Source organism: Grus americana, chromosome 5 (genome assembly GCF_028858705.1).
Source record: "Grus americana isolate bGruAme1 chromosome 5, bGruAme1.mat, whole genome shotgun sequence".
In the NCBI taxonomy this organism is placed as follows: domain Eukaryota; kingdom Metazoa; phylum Chordata; class Aves; order Gruiformes; family Gruidae; genus Grus; species Grus americana.
This window is the reverse complement of record NC_072856.1, coordinates 47,144,427-47,161,376: the sequence shown is the minus strand read 5'-3', so window position 1 is coordinate 47,161,376 and position 16,950 is coordinate 47,144,427. Positions and strand designations below refer to the sequence as shown.

The following is a 16,950-nucleotide window of genomic DNA, read 5'->3' as shown; positions in this document are numbered from 1 at the left end:
TGCACTGTGGGGAGGAAGTAGATGGATGGCCCTGGGAGGCTTGCACACCTTTAATTTTTAAAGGACATATTCCACAGCTTTTCCTTTCCAAATTTCAAAGATGGCTTAGCAAGGCACTCTGCACTAAACAAACCTTAGAGACTGATTAACTATATTAACATAAAAAAGTTAATGGCCTTAAAACTACACAAGAATAAATTTAGATAAGATAGAAAGAAACAGGTTCTTAAAACTAAATGTAATTTTGAAGAGAAAGTAGTAATTGAAAAAGTTATGAAAGGACAAAAAAGGAATACTAAAAGCCAGATTAAGTAATACTTGCAGTAAAGCAGCACAGTAAAAGAAGTCTGCAGCAGTTTCAGCACAAGTTTGGCCCCTACCAACAATAATCCCTCAGATTTACAGATGGGGACCCAGAAGGAGAAGTGACAGCACTGGGGAGGAGCACCAGTTTATCCATTAGTACCTGGTTTTGTGGCATACCTTTTCACAGAAATATTTAAGTTAGAAGAGATCTCTTGCAGTCATCTAGTCCAACAGCTGTGCTTAAAGCATGGTGACCTAAAGCAGGTTGCCCAGGAGGATGTCCAGTCAGGTTTGTAATATCTCCAAAGGTGGAGACTCCACAGCCTCTCTGGGCAACCTGCTTCCATGTTTGAATGTCCTCACAGTACAAAAAAAAAGTTGGTTGGTTTCTTTTGTTACTCATCTGATGTTCATATGGAAGTTTTCTTTTTTTTTTTTTTTTTTTTTAAAAATCACTGTGCACTGCTGAGAAAAGCCCAGTTCAGACTTCTTTACTCACTCCTGAATCCACCTCTTGTGCTCTTCTTCCTTACCCCTGCTACTGACCCAAATCACGTCTGAAATCACTTAGGAGGATCCTCGCTAATCTGTGCGAGCTTCCTAATGCTTTTGCTCAATTTCCTACTTGTTGGGATAGACAAGGTGGAGAAGGATGTGATCTCTGAATATTCACCAGCTCTCCTACACCCCTCTTCTCTCCACAGCTGTATTCCATGGGATTCTTCCAGGCAAATCTCTGAAGTGACTGAAGTCTGCTCTCCTCAAGTTCAGGGCTGTGGTCCTGCTTTTTGCTCTGCTCCCTCTACTTAGGATTCTGAACTGCATCATTTCATCATCAGTGCAGCCAAGTCTGCCTCCAACTTTCACATCCACAACCAGTTCTGCCTTGTTTGTAAGTATCAGGTCCAGAAGACCACCCTTCCTTGTTCACTCCTTGATCATCTGTATCAAGAAGTTGTCATCAACACACTCAAGAAATCTCCTTGAGCCATACTGTATTGTCCTTCCAAAAGATACAGCAGATAGCGTCCCCCAAGAACCAGAGCCTGTGAATGCAAGGCTTCTTCCTTCCAGCTGTTTGAAGGCAGACTCATCTGTATTTTCCTGATCAAGAAATCGATAACAGATACCCACTACACCACCATCCATGTCAGTCTGCCCACTAATCTTCACCCATTAACTCCTGACTGAGTCCTGACCAGTCCCAAGGCAGAGCCCCATGCATAACAGTTACTCTCTCACATCGAGGGCAACTCCCTCTCCTTGCCTTCCCAGCCTGTCCTTCCTAAAAAGGCTGTATCTCTCTATTATAGCACTCCATCACATAAGCCATCCCACCATGCCTCCACGATCCCAGTGAGGTCATAGCCCTGTAACTGCACACGGACTTCTAACTCCTTTTGGTCTCAAGCAAATATGCTGCATCACTGAAGCTCTCCCCACCTTCCCAAGAAGTTGCAAGACTGCCTCATACGCCATCAAGCTCAACAAGCATGCTAATACTCAATAACTCAGCATAATTACACAAGAAATATTCCCTTTCACCAGCTATTATAGAGCTTTCACCAGTCAGAAACATCTCAATAAAGAGAAGTAGCACAGTATATCACTGATGGTTGCTAGTATCTATAAATAGAGGAGCCTGACAAGTTCAGAAGGGGAAAAACAGGCACTAAGACAAAGTGATGAAATGAGCAAAGATGAGAACTAAATCTCAACAAAAAAGTGATAACAAAATATACCCCACAGTCAGATATGAGTATACATGAGGGAAAACAGATAAAATACTTGGTTTATGCAACAGATGTGACAAGATGTTAAGACAGAAGGAGGAAGAATACTTCCCTAAACTAACAGACAAAAAAGAATTGTACAAACACCCATCCAAATTTGTACATGCCCCCTGTTAAACAGGGTCAGCAAAACATGGCACGTGAAAGGAATTTCTGTTGCCCTTCTGCAATGGCAGACCGCTGGCTTTTTCCTCCAAAGAACATTTAAGACAATGGATTAAAGAACAACATAAAAATCGTAAACTTGAATGGGATAGCTGGATTCTTCTCTCATAGCAGATAGTGAATGGGATATAAATAACCTCCCTTCTACATATAATTTTAATTAAAATTAACAAAAAGAGAGACAGGAAAAAAAGTTGTGTTTGATACAGTCTACAGAATTAATTATTTAACTGCACCCTCCTACTGGCCAATCTCTGATGTCAGCTCCATGCAGACTGCCTAGGAAACTGCTGCATGACAGGCTGTACATCAGAAGATTTTTCTCAAAATAGAAAATTTATCTTTGCTTATCAAATTGTTTCCCCTCTCACTCTCCAGGTGATGTTTAGACTGCAGTTTGTGCTGCAATGACTGCATCATGGTCATAAGCATTGTCACAAGTACTGGTAATAATCTGGCATCAGCAGAAGGCTGTTCAGTAGAGACCAACCACACACAGGTGCCTGCCTTGCTTCTCAGGACCATACTGAACACTATGCTAAGTCCCTTGCTCCTGCAGAAATATCCCAGCATGCCTATCCATGTTGGTATGCCAGCAGTATCTAAGCTAACCTGAAATGAGCTAGTCTAAGCTAGCTTGGGAACCACAGAAAATACATATCCACATGGACTGGGAGGGTTTTCACCCCTCAACAGATACTGAGCTTGGCTACTACCCCTCCTATTTTCATAGGAAGTGCTACAAAGGAGCACCTTGCCAGTACAGCCCCACAGCTCTACTACTAATCTGCAAGGCATTTGCTATGCAGCCTATGTGCTTCTCCAGATGGTCTTCAAGGGCATGAAGTGCAGAAAGGCATCCTGCTGCAGCAGAGACTCCACAGCTTTCCTCTGGCTACCATGCCAGAGGCTGAAGGTTCAGTCCTGCAGTACCCAGTTTATTCCCTGTAAAAGGAGCAGCATTCTCTTACTTAGTTTCTAACATGACCAACATGCAGAAATATTTTTGTAAGCCAACCTCAACTTCTATATTCTTACTAAGAGGCACACTGAAGTCAGCCCAAATTACTCTCAGATAATAAGCTTCTCCTTTGTACGAGCAGCAGCCAGCACAGATCTCACGTTCCTGCTCTGCAAGTACAGGTTACAGTTAATGAGCTAAAAGATATGCTCCATTAATTATGAATAATGTACAGCCGAGGACTCATAGTTGAGCTGCCCGAGACCAGCATACACATGAAAAAGACAAACCTCTCCAACATTTACACACTGTGGTGCTTACAGCCTTGCAGTAGTAAAACCCCTGACTCGCTGCCATGAAAGACCAATTTCAGTTTCTGTGGAAGATCACTACAGCAGTAATACAATGGTATGGTAAACTAGAGGGAAAGGCTCCAATTGTTTTTGAACTTTTGAGTGATCAGTATTCATGTTGCTATAGATGGCATGCACATGGATCAGAGTTGAGTTATTACTTAAGAGATAAAAATATTTCATCTATATTAAGAAAAATGTTATTTTAAGTGTAATCTGTAAGAAAAATAAGTGTATTGATATGATTAATGCCTTCACAGAACCACTTCACTTTTGTCTACATTTTCCTCCTGTGAAGTGTCACAGCACTGCCCATTAGATGTATTTTAACACCACAGCTGATCCCCAGCCAAGCAGAGACAAGACGTGCATCAGGCTCGCTCCTCGCACAAGACACGGGTGCTCTGTCACTAGATGGAGCTCATTACCTACCAAAGCCACAAAACATTACAGGATTATAAGAAAGCAGGAGCTGGAGAAACAATGTAAATCAACCAAATTTATATTCAGACAAGCTATTTAGGTTGTTTGCTTTCTTGTTTCATTTTTTAAAATGGTTCCATATGTTCTTAACAATAAATCACAACAGATTGATAAAACAAAGAGAGGAAATGGAGGAACAAAGGTAAGCCTCCTTTTCTCTGTTCATTCTAGTTTATGCATATAATCCCCACAGTTGACTGATCCCCGTGCAAAGGAATTTATGCCTTAACTACTTGTTTCTGGGGTTAATCTTTTCCACTGAGGTAAATCCAAATTATAATTCCTACTTTATTAGAAGAGAAAACTGAAATCTAGAAAGCTCAGGGCTAAACATCAAAATTTGCATCCATTTTTGAGATCAATTCTATAGTTGCAGTATATACTCAATATATTCCAAGCTTGAGGTGGAATTAAAAAATGTTCAGGTCCTAGAAAGACTAAAGCTCAGTAGGCGAGATCTCCAAACAAATTTACAAACTCCCATTGATTTCACTAGCAACCAAATGTCTATAACCTTTGAGGATTCACACCCAAATGATCTGCATGAGTTCTATAGCTTTGCTAGTCTTGGGAAAAGATCTAGGTTTCCAGTCTTTTGCCTAAATAATAGAAAACCCTTTTCTTAATATTAACAATGGTAAATAGCTCCAGAAAAAATTCCTATCTACTCTTAAGTTAAAAGACCAGGATACAGTGTAGTAAGACTTGTGGAAACCAGGGACTCATCTCCCCTCAATATATTCTTTATCATTGGGTGAGTGGAGAAAAACACACAGCTGAAAAAGAGCTTAGCACTCCAGAATAGCATCAAAGCAAAACAGAAGTGCTGAGGGTAAGGAGGTTTCTAGAATAAGACAACTCTGCTTAACATGTTGATGCAGTCAGAAAGGTTTGTAGAGAACAGCATTTTGTGGTTAATGGACAGCTTTCCAAATGCTCGGGTGGCCTCGCTTGCACTTTACACATACAAAGGGTCCTAAAGCCACTTAAAGAGCAGCAGAAAGGACACATAGTGTGAGAAGGCAGTGATGTCTTTACTCCCCATGCCCTGCTTTCACAGCAAAACATTCCCCACACTGCAAAATGTCTAACCAGTGGCACCTGAGACATCGGTGACCCTCTTCAAAATCTGACAATCAGATCAGGGACAATATTTCAGATAGAACTGACTTTAAGCAGATAGGAGAAGAAAGGTGAACACAATACAAAAATCATGCCATAGCGGACTCTTCACTTGATCTGGTAAGTCTGCTCACAGTACCCTGTGCCTAGGAGCAGCCAAAACAGTCCTGATGCAGGTACAAAGGAAAGTTGCTGTAAGCAATCACAGAGGACTATGTGTATGTGAGAAGCATCTTCCAAGTCCCTAGGATGGAAAGTCTGGCATAAAAATTAGATGAGTGCAAGTCTCATATCTCCCCTATGTATATTCTAGTCCATAAAAAGAAAGTTATAACCTAATCCTAGATGCACTTTTATCCAGATGAATTTTCTATTAAAGAGCTGCAGTTAAGCTCTTTGCCTTGATGCTATCTTGCAGTAATGAGTTTCACTGCTTAGTTATGAAACATGACAAAAGCATTTTATTTTATCAATTACCGTTGAATCTGCTGCCTTTCAGTTTTAGTTCCATGTTTTAGGTTCTTCTATTACTTCAAGAGAAAGAGCACCCCATGCATCATCTTAGCACCATTCATTACTCTGAGCAGCGCTCTCATTGTCTGCCACTCACACCCTAATTGATATATTCTTGATCTCTCCTAGGAGTATGACTTTGTTGCCAACTTTTTATCATCACTTGTTTCTGAAAGAAAAACAAGAAAATATTATACCGTCAGGAGGAATTTTCCTATTGTAGCTAAGTTTTTCTTAAACAGGTAAATATATTTATAAGCACAGAATATTAAAGATGAAAAAGAGGAAGACTGGTTGCATGAAATGGAAGGAAATGCCTCACTAGAAAGTATATGAACACTAAATAACAAACTACAATCAATCATTAAGCACAGTGAGAGTCTATATCTTATATGTAGTGACCCTGCAGTTAGCAAACAAGCTCTAATTCACTTAATACAGTATCCCATTTTTGACCATGGCCGTTGCCACAGGCAGTGGCATAGCTATAGGAAGAGCAAGAGTGGCACGCTGTTCTCTACATCGGTCTGTTTCCAACCCTTTTATTGTTAGAGTTTGACTATGAAATATGAGGCATATTCCCCTCAAACTGCTAAACAGTGAAATAGAATCTAATCATCTATACAGAAGATTGATGCTTTCAAACATCAATAAATTCTGAACCTAGCTGATTACAACAGCTTAATTGTTTGAAAATATTTTCTTTTATTAATTTTGCATTTTCTATCCTTCCATTTTTATCAGGATTTTCCTAGGATTTTTATTGGTTGAGTAAAGCTACATTTCCTGTATCATTCATTATTTTAATTACTTCGGTCCTTTCTTACTTTCTGCAAAAAATAGTTGCAGTCTTAAAATTTGAAAAGCTTTTTCACATCCACACAGTTCACAATGTGAAATACCCTGCTTTATCTAGAAACATAATCTCAGATTATCAGAAGCTCAGAACTAAGTATTTGTAGAAGCAAATAAATTCACAGAAACTACAGGTGCCAAGTAGCTCTAAAATTAGAGAGAATCCTCTCCTCAAAAAGTAAGAATTCAAAGCAGTTGAAAATTTGTTATTCTGCAACTAACTAGAGCAAAGAAACTAACCCCCCCACACACAAAAAAAAAAAAATTATGCTTTTAAATGCCTTGCATCTCCCAGACCCTGCGAGTTTTAACATCAAAGCCTGAATTGCTGTGCATATTTATACCTAATAACTAGCTGGAGACTTGAAGTGGATTTCATCCCTTGTCTTTTCTCCTCCCATGTTTAAACCAAAACCTGTAAAGCTTTTCCAAAGAACAGTTTTGATTAGTTTGGTCTCCAATAGGTTTTTTTCCCCTTCTATTTCCTTATCCTCAAGGGGAATAAAGGGCAGAGAATAAAGCAGCCTTTCTAGTCCTTTATGTTTCAACTCAAAAAAACATTAATAAAAAGACCCTGGAGTGCTGTGAAATGGAGGGAAAAATAAATAAAAATTGAAGAGGCAGTAAAAAACCCCTACAGTCCTACTGGCAAATATCCAGCATTAACACATTCAGGAAATAGGAAATTTAAAAATGAAGTAGTATTTGAATATTACTGCTTTTTAGCCTCATATTCAGCTTCCCTCCTCCAATAGCCTTCCGCCTCACTTTATGCCAGAGGTGCAATAAGAGAAAAATCCATTCCGTAAATCACAAGATGATTTCTCACTAAGTTCTCAGTCCTCAGCCTGCATTGGGGGTTGTATCTGACAGCCAGCCACTGCTAGACATCAAGATCTCTAGTAGCAGAGAGTGCAGGGAAGACTTCCTGACCAGCTCATCCTGCAACATGTTACTCCTTTTCCAGAAAAGGATCCATTTAGATGAGAATGTCACTATAAATTCAATTACTTGAAACCTAAGCCACAAGTCTAGGCAAAAGCTTTATTTCCATCTCCAAGACAACTATATTCACCCTGAACAGATATCACTAGTCATCTAAACAAATTCCAAAACATTAATACTTCATTGGTTAAATAAACAAATAATTTCACATACTCCTGAACTGCATCCAACTCCTAAGCATAACACAACACTACAGTGTAACATAGCAAGTAAAGACTGTCACTGCTAAGGATGGCTGAAGAAGGAAAAACTGGAAATTTGGAGATGAGTGATACCACTTAATGTTCCCACCCTCAACAAATTCCAGTGAACAGAGCCAGGTTTGTTTTCTCAAGTCACACAGGTAGCTACCGAATCAGAGGACAGTCACAAAGTATATCAACATCACAACAGCATTGTTGTTCCAAGTATACACTGTATCAAATCAATCAAAAAAATATGAGGTGCTATTACTACCTAGATATCTACAGCATCCTCAACAAACACATGTTCTTCTGAGAAGCAGCTAGCCCTATTACATATTTATCTCCCCTCTGCCCTGGTCTTATCAGGTCCTTGCAATTTAATTAACACAACATACAGCGGTTTAAACATGTGTGCCTTGCACGACTTAAAATGTTAGTGTTATTCAAGCCACCTGCACAAGACTGGCAAATATGACAAAGAACACGAAGGAAAGCCACACTTTTCTGGAGTGCCAACTAAAGGCCAAGCAGGCTACCAAAGGATATTTAAAAATCACACTGTACACCACTCTAAAGTCAGTTGAATCCCATCCCTGTTCAGCTATCCCAACCCAACAGTTTGGAGAGGCTGGAGACAGCCTGCCCTCACCCTCTGCTCCTCCAGCTGGCAGCTCTCCCAGCAGAGCACATGTGAGAAACATTGCTGCTGCAGGAGCGAGACCATAAGGTTTTGGGAAAGCAGCTCATGCAGAGGGGGACAGTAAGAAGATCACTGCTGTTGACTATTGCTTTTGAGAGAGGGAACCCTGGGAGAGATGAACCTCTCATCCATACTTCATTCTGAAAAAGTACCACCCCAGGAACAGGTTTCCAACTAGGGCTACGGCCCAGAAGGACTGTTCTAGGGATGAGAGAGACACTTCTCATCCAGGCCACCACTTCAGATTCTGGTGACATAAATCCAACTAGGGCTACGGCCCAGAAGGACTGTTCTAGGGATGAGAGACACACTTCTCATCCAGGCCACCACTTTAGATTCTGGTGACATAATTTAATTTGATGGTAGTACAATGGGTTTTAAAAAAAAAAAACAAAACATATGGCTCCATAGTCAAATGGAAAGCAGTCACAGCATCACCAGCAGCTTTCACCAACAGTCCTACAACTGACTACAACTGCAAATTTTGAAGTATCTTAGCCACGCTCACAGACTATCCACAGTCTGACAAGATCACAACTCCCATAAGAAGAGCTATAGACAATTTAATGGGTAAGAATATGCAGGTTCCCACTCTGAATGACTGGCTCAGAAGGAATCACAGTGAATTTCAATATCACCACATCCACACACTCAGAGTAAGGTGAGAAAGACTTGTAAAACCACAGGCCAAATTAGTCCATCTGGTCCAATTCACACCTTTGCTATCCTAGTGGAATACATGAGTTTTCTACGGAAATTTCTATATTTGTTTTTGAAGAGTTGATGGGTATTTTTTTTGTTGGGGGATTTTTGTTGTTGTTGTGTTGGGTTTTTTTTTTAATATAAATCACTTTTGCGAGACAAAATGCAAAGTCTAGTTTTTGTCAGTACCAGTCTGAAAACAAGCACAAACCTATCACTTTTAAGTCCTTTCACTTTTGTCTTTACTTCCTCGTCTCTTCTTTGAAATCTGAAGAGAATTCACTACTCCATAACAAGTACTATGATGCATTAAATCCTTCCTGCAACATGGATTCTCCATTCCATCCAGTTCTCCAAGCACAGCATTTTGTTCACAATTACCAGCTAAAGAGTTCACCTTGAGTTCAAAGATCACTGCATACATGAGTCATATCAAAAGCTACTTAAGTGATAACAGGACTGGTAAACTTGGTAGACACGAACCTACCCAAATGGCTACATACCAAGCATTCTGAGGGGCCAAGGATGGACTGCACACTACTGCTCTCATGAAAAAGAGCAGTGCAATGAGAAACAAAGTCTTCAAAGTCTTTTACACATCTCAAGAGACCTAATTCCTAAGTACCTCGGATCCTAGAACCAGAACAAGGACACACTTCTAATAACATCCAGATTAAAAAAAGGCAAGGCATCAATCCAAGCTTACTACCTCATTTTACAGAACATGCCCTCACAGGCTAAAATCCAGATAACTGACAACACCTACTGTGGAAGCAGATATTAACAAGTTACCTGTAATGATTATTCATAGATGTACCATAGACTGAAATCTCCATGTAGAACATTGCCCTGTTAAGTCTGCCCGGCTTGTTCAAATATTAATTTAGCTGAGTTGTTTTCCTGTTATTCTGATTTCAAATTAATAAACAGCTCTAGGGGCTTTTGGTTCTATTACCAACAATTAAAAAGATAAAATAAACAAACAACAGGAGCTTTTCTTTTTTCCCTAAATGCAACTTCGACCAAACAAGAGGTAACAAAAGAGTGTATGTTGAAATCTCCTCTCTCATATCTGGAAGAAAATCAGATATTGTCTAAACACTCAAATATTTTCTAAAGGAAAGTGCACAGCATGCCTAGGAAAATTGTGGACAATAGTAATGCAGGGATATAGAAGGCGAAGATTTTTCCAGACAGATCTGCATCTCTCAAAACTGTGCGGCATACAGATCCTCAATGTATCGCTAACCAAGCAGGCACAAAACCACTGGAAAAAGTCACAACCAATGTCTGTATGATTCCCCATAATTGAGCCACACGGACAGAGCACTTGACTTGGTTCTGCACTAACTTGTGTGTCTCTCCACCACACTCCATTTCATGGTGAAAACAGCCTTCAGCCCAAGCCTCCCCTCCATCTCTGCAGGTATTTCACATAGACCTTGACTGAGAGGTAAAAGATACTCCACATAAAAGAACCTTTGGTGAAGGGAATACTCATGGGATGATGTTCAAAGGAGGACTCCAGGCTGAATGCAAGGAAGAGTTGCCAGAATCCTTGGTATAGGAGGGAGCAGAGCATATAATGAAGACAGGAAAGTATCCAGGCTTTGGTGAAAAGAAGCCTCGTGTGAATCTCCAAGAATGGGGTAGGGAAGTGGGGAGTCCACTTTATAAGCAAAGTCTCACCATTTTCTTGGTAAGGATCCACAGTGAGGCAGAGGCTTTCACTGTGTGACCATGAGGTACTGGTGATTTGTTATTTCTATTCAAATTGTAATTAAAAAAAGGTCATAGGGATCAGGCAGTGGACTGAGACACAGATATGGGCCAGGTTCTTTTCTAAGCTCTTCCTCAGATTCCCTTTAAACCTCCATCTGTTCATCCTTAATCTATTAACTGAGACAATATTCTCCTTCTCAAAATACCATAATACTAAATGCATCAGACAGAAATGTGTCTGAAATAACTGTGTCAGACAAATAAATGTATCAGAAATAAACAGCAAAACACATGCAACTGAAGCAGGAGACAGTCCCCGCTCTTCAGGCATCAGCCTGAGCACTGCTCCATGCAGATGGCCTCTGCATGTTTTAGGTGGCTGAGCAAAGCCTAAAGGCTGCTGCTAAGTTTGTTTTTCTGCAGACATAGCTCTGGTCTCATGCTCAGATGACACCAACATTGAACAGACAACAAAATTACAGGTGGATAGAATTAATCTGTAAAGTTGCAATGACCCTCAGTTATTAGAGCCATTAGGACAGCAAGCATATTTGACCTCTACTGCATTCCCTATGATTTACACATCTACAGTAAATTTTGCCCTAGGCATTTGTTTGACATAAACTTACACAACAAGCACTGGCAAATTCTTTTCATTAACCAAAAGACATGGATGTCTCTTATGAATACGAGAAGAAGGTTATCTGTGGAAAGCAGAGCAATGAAGCCACAAGGAGAGAAGCTTTGCTTGCAGACTAGATGTGCAACAGAAGAATTAAGATAGAAGTACCACTTAGTTATTTTTTGCTGGATTAGATGAAACATTGCTTCAGAGAAATCAGCCCCTGTTGTACACAAACTAAACTCCAGAAGAGAGAAGGCTGCAGTGTTAAGGGAAGCACAAGCACCACCAAAAACATTCATGTGCAAGACCCACAAATCCCAATGCATCCCTACATGACTCTAGAGATATAGACAGGAAAAGGCTGAAGTTACTTCACAGTTAAGAGTACTCAATGCTTCTTTCTTTCTCTAACAGAGATAATAGAAGACAAAATAGAAAGGTTACATGCTAGGAACTGTACTTACATGTTCAGCATTCATCCTATTAAATCCATTTGACATTAAAAGATCAAGTTCTTCCATTTCTAACCTTGTGACAAAGGACATTGAATAAAGAAGACAGAGTACCTACACCTCTTCTACCCTGACCCTTGACTAGAAGGACCAGTGTTCAGGAATCCCAGGACCTCGTGACCAGAGGGAAAGCTTGGAAGAAGGAAGACTTACCCTCAGTGGAGGGGAACTGGATTAGGGAACACTTAAAGAAACAGGACATACACAAGTTCATGGACCTGATGGGATAAACATGAGTGCTAAGAGAGCTGGCTGATGCCATTGCAAGGGCACTTTCTACTGTCTTTGAAAGGCCATGGTCATTGGCACAGGTTCCTGAAGATGGGAAGGGAGCAAATGTCACTCCAGTCTCTATGGTGGGCAAAAAGGAGAATCCAGGAAAGTACAGACCAGTCAGCCTCACCTCAGTCTCTGGGAAGCTGAAGGAGCAGAACCTTCTTCATAACATTTTCAAACATATTTCAGATGAAAATGTAATTGGAAGTAGTCAGCATGGAATTATTCAGGGTAAATCATGCCTGACCAGCCTGACGGACTTCTACAGGGAGGTGACTAGCTCAGTAGACAACAACAGAGCAGTGGATGTTATTTACCTTGATGTAGTAAGGCTCTTGACACCATCTCTCATGAGATCCTTATTGACAAGCTGACAAAGTACAGGCTAGATAAGCGCACAGGGAGGTGGACTTAAAAACAGATGAACGACCAGGTCCAGTCAGTAGCAATCAGCAGAAGGAAGATGGGTGTGCTGCAATTCGGAGGGACCTGGACAGGCTAGAGAATTGGGCTGACAGGGACCTGTTGTGGTTTAGCCCCAGCTGGCAGCTGAGCACCACGCGCCGCTGGCACGCACCACCCCCCACTCCCCCGGCAGGATGGGGAGGAGAATGGGAAAGACAAAGGCAAAGCCTCATGGGGTGGGGTGAGGACAGTTCACTGGGACAGCAAGGGAGAGGGAAACAACAACAACAGTACTGGTAACAGAACATACACAACGGGGCATAACAGAAAGCAGTTTACCAATCCGACAACCGACCGACCTGACCCTCAGCCCAAACTCAGCCCATCCCAGCTGCACCGAACCCACCCCTCCCCGACTAGCCCCCTTCTCTGGTGAGCATGACATCACATGGTATGGAATAGCCCCTAGCCAGCTCGGCTCACCTGTCCTGGCTCCTTGTGAAAATTAACTCTGTCCTAGCCAGAACCAGGACAGAACCTCATGAAGTTCAACAGCAGTTCTGCACCTGAGTAGGAATAACCCCAGGCATCAGCAGTTTCTTTCCAGCTGGATTACCCCAGCAGCTTGTCTGAAAAGGACCTGGGGGCCCTGGTGAGCACCAAGGAGAACATGAGTCAGCAACATGCTCTGGTGACACAGAAGGTCTCCTGGGCTGCATGAGGGACAGTGTTGCCAGCAGGTTGAGGGAGGTGATGCTTCCCCTCTGCTGAGCTCTAAGGAAGCCACACCTGGGGTGTTGTATCCAGGGCTGGGCTCCCCAGTATAGGGAAAGATACAGACTTACAGGAACAAGCCCAGCACGAGGCCGTGAAGATGATTAAGAGACTGGAGTATCTTTCATCTGATGAGAAGCTGAGAGAACTGCGACTGTTCAGCCTGGAGAAGAGAGGACTCGGGGAGGGGGATGGGGGCAATCTTATTAATGTGCATAAATATCTGATGGGAGGGAGTAAAGGAGACTGAGCAGTGCCCAGCAAAGAGACAAGAGTCAATGGGCACAAACTGAAATTCCATCTGAAAAAAAGAAAAGAAAAAAACACTTTTGTTTTTTTGCTGTGAGGGTGTTCAAACATGGGAACAAGTTGCCCAGAGAGGCTGTGGAGTCTCCATCTTTGAAGACATTCCAAACCGAACCAGACATGGCCTTGGGCAACCTGCTTCAGTTCACCGTGCCTGAGCAGGGAGATTCAACTAGATGATCTGCCAGTGTCCCTTCCAACCTCAAGTACTATGCAATTTTGACATTTATTTTTAAATCATAATTTGTTGGATACAAAAAAAAGTGACCAAGCCATGTATGTTTTCATGCACTTGAGTGGGAATGAGGTATAATAGATGACTCTCCAACAAAGCACATGCTCCTACCAGTACATTTCTTCCTCCGAAATGCAGTTAAAGATAATATCTTAAAATTGATGTCTCTAAAAACCCAAACCAAAACACTGCTTACAAAAGACATTTTAAAGGTACTCTGTGTCTAGGAGAACAGGTTGTTTTCTATAGTCTGTGGTTTAACAGCTACTTTGTTGCCCAGCAGATAACTATCATTTTCCTTCCTTATATTATTCTTAATAATAATAAGACCACTCTTAATGAAAGTACTGTTTTTCTAATGATTTAGCTGCACCCAGAACACCCACAGTCTCAGCAATGCACCATCCCATGCATACAAACCAGTGACTCGCTTTTTTTGTTTTATATTTACATTTTCACAAGTTTTGTTTGGTTTTTGGTTTGTGGTAGTTGGGTGGTTTTTTTAAATAGAAATTAAGCCTTCTGGATCATATATGAAATGGCAGTGACCAACTGGGTTAAAAGCATTCTGCTTTTCTAGTCTCTGATTAACTAGCAAGGAACGGCTGAAGCAGAGGTCAGTACTTCTCGAATGAAATACACATAGAAAATGGCTTAAAAGCTTTACAGGACCCAACAAGCTCTTTTGAGGCTTCTATTCACCTATGAGTACTGTCAAGTCCACAGACAAATTACACTAGATGTACCCTCCTTGCTTTCAGATGTTAGTAATGAGAACAGGGGCAAGGGAGGAATTCACCTTACCTTTTTCAGAAGCATCGTCTGCTGATGTTTTTCAAAAGCATTTTATATGGATTTATTTAAGTTTTCACCGTGGAATATTACTGAACGCATACCTACTTTTGGTGCATATATTCATTCCTCTGTTACTTACCTCAGATCAGCTTCAGGAATAAAAGGCACCAGGCATAGGACTTCTAACCAAAATAGAGTACAGGAATGGACAGGAAACAGAGTAAAATGAGATTTTATTGGGAGGCCATGCCCATGGATATCCACAGCAAACCATCTTTCTCCTGAAGGACACATTCTGTCTCATCATAAGCTTGTAGTTTCTCCAAGCATGGCTTACCAAAACAACCTCAGCTGCTGGGAGCCTTCCTGCTTTTTTATTTATTTTTCTTTAAAGAAGTGAAAACAAAAGAAATCCAAGCTACCCAGACATGCAAGACAAATTAATTCACAGCAGCACAAGCTGTATCACTTAGTCAAAGGAATGTTCTAAACACCTGTTTATGAGCAAAACCAGTCATAAAAACAGCTGTAAGCAGCAAACACGAGCTAACAACAACAATTTCCCATCCTTTTCCAGACACATAATGACATTTAAATCACGTAGCATCACAGAAGAATTGTATAGAGCTGATGGTAATTGACGTAATTACTTGTATGCATTTCTCCACTACATAGTGTTGTGCTGTAAACCCAAGCATGTTAAAAGTAAACAGAGCTTTTGAAATCCTAAAGCAATAGTAAGACAATCCCTGCTGGATCCTTTTAACCTGTACATGGAGAGAAAATAACTGCTTCAAAGTTTTAAAATTTCAAATATATAATTTAAACCTCAGGCAGACACTGAAACAATTAAAACTTCGCAAGTTCCTTTTGGTTAAATGGTTCAGATCAGAGCGGAGATGAGAGACAAACAGGTAATGAGTGCTTATGCGATTAAAGATGAAGACAAAAAAAAAGAAAAATATGCAGAGTCATATTTTTCTCTTTCAGAAGTAGTAAAATCTTTCACCTACAGATCTTTGATGGACCAGAGCAGGGAAAAAACACATCAGTCAATCTGAATCATAGAAAACACTCTTCCCTTGAGTATACATTAGCATTGGCAAAACCACAAGGGAAGCAATGAATAACAACATGCTGAAGGCATTTTCTCAGAGGGGATGGCTGTTTAGGAAGACTCCAAGACTCCTAACTGAAGACAGCTTTTACTAATAAATCTTTGGATGCCCTGTATCTGCCATATACAGGGACCTTGTACTTCTGTTCCAGGATGGGAAGAGGAAAGTAGGTCTGCAGTCAAATGCATCTCTGGCTTCATACAGATCTGTGGGCAAACTGTAACATCATGAGGAAAAAATCCAGTTCAGTTTGATCACAGTCACTTATAAGTACAGTTAAAAACAATGTCTGATGAAGAACTTGGGGGGGGGGGGGGCGGGGCAGCAGGGGACACCAAGTGCCTGTCTCACTTACAAACAACAACTACATCGTTCTAGATAAACAAAACTCAGCAAGGCTAGGTAGTAAGCCAAGTCAGAGGATCATTATCAATGGAGTATCTTATATTAATCATGGAAATAAGTACAGAGGGCACAGCATCCTCCATACACAAAGAAAGAAGGTTCCAAAGCTATCGCTTCTCCCATACACTTAAAACTTTCACACAAACAATGTGCAAAAGACTTTTTTGACTCTCCATTTGAGAGCTTTTTTGATTCAAACAAAATAAGTGGCAGTGGGGAAAATCCTAATGGCCCAGAGTGTAATAGGAAACCTCTAAAAAAACCCAACCCCCCCCACCCCCCCCACCCCCCCCCCAACCACATTCCAATTTGACACAACCTTTACCAATATTCCAGACAAGTGTGAAAGATGCAGTGGCTATTTCCAGAGCCATGACTGTTAACAGATGGAAGATGTCTCAGATACTTTTTAAAGATTAAGACAATTGGGTATTTTATTGCTCTATATACCTGAGCCTGAGCTGTTTAACACATCTTATTACCTTGTAGCGATTACTCCTTCATCTTGGTTCTCTATGTTAGCAATTTATTGGGATGACACATAGGCTGAGATAACTTTGGTATATCAGATGGTATTTTGACAGCTAATCAACTAACATGTTCTCTGTATATTTGTAAAACAGTCTTTCTATGA

At 40.9% G+C, this 16,950-nt stretch overlaps 1 protein-coding gene across 2 annotated transcripts in view; it reads right to left on the bottom strand.

The window, feature by feature from the left end:
* Window positions 1-16,950, bottom strand: part of NRXN3 (neurexin 3) — a 1,025,935-nt gene that overhangs the window by 611,556 nt on the left and 397,429 nt on the right. The gene's annotated exons all lie outside the window — the stretch shown is intronic.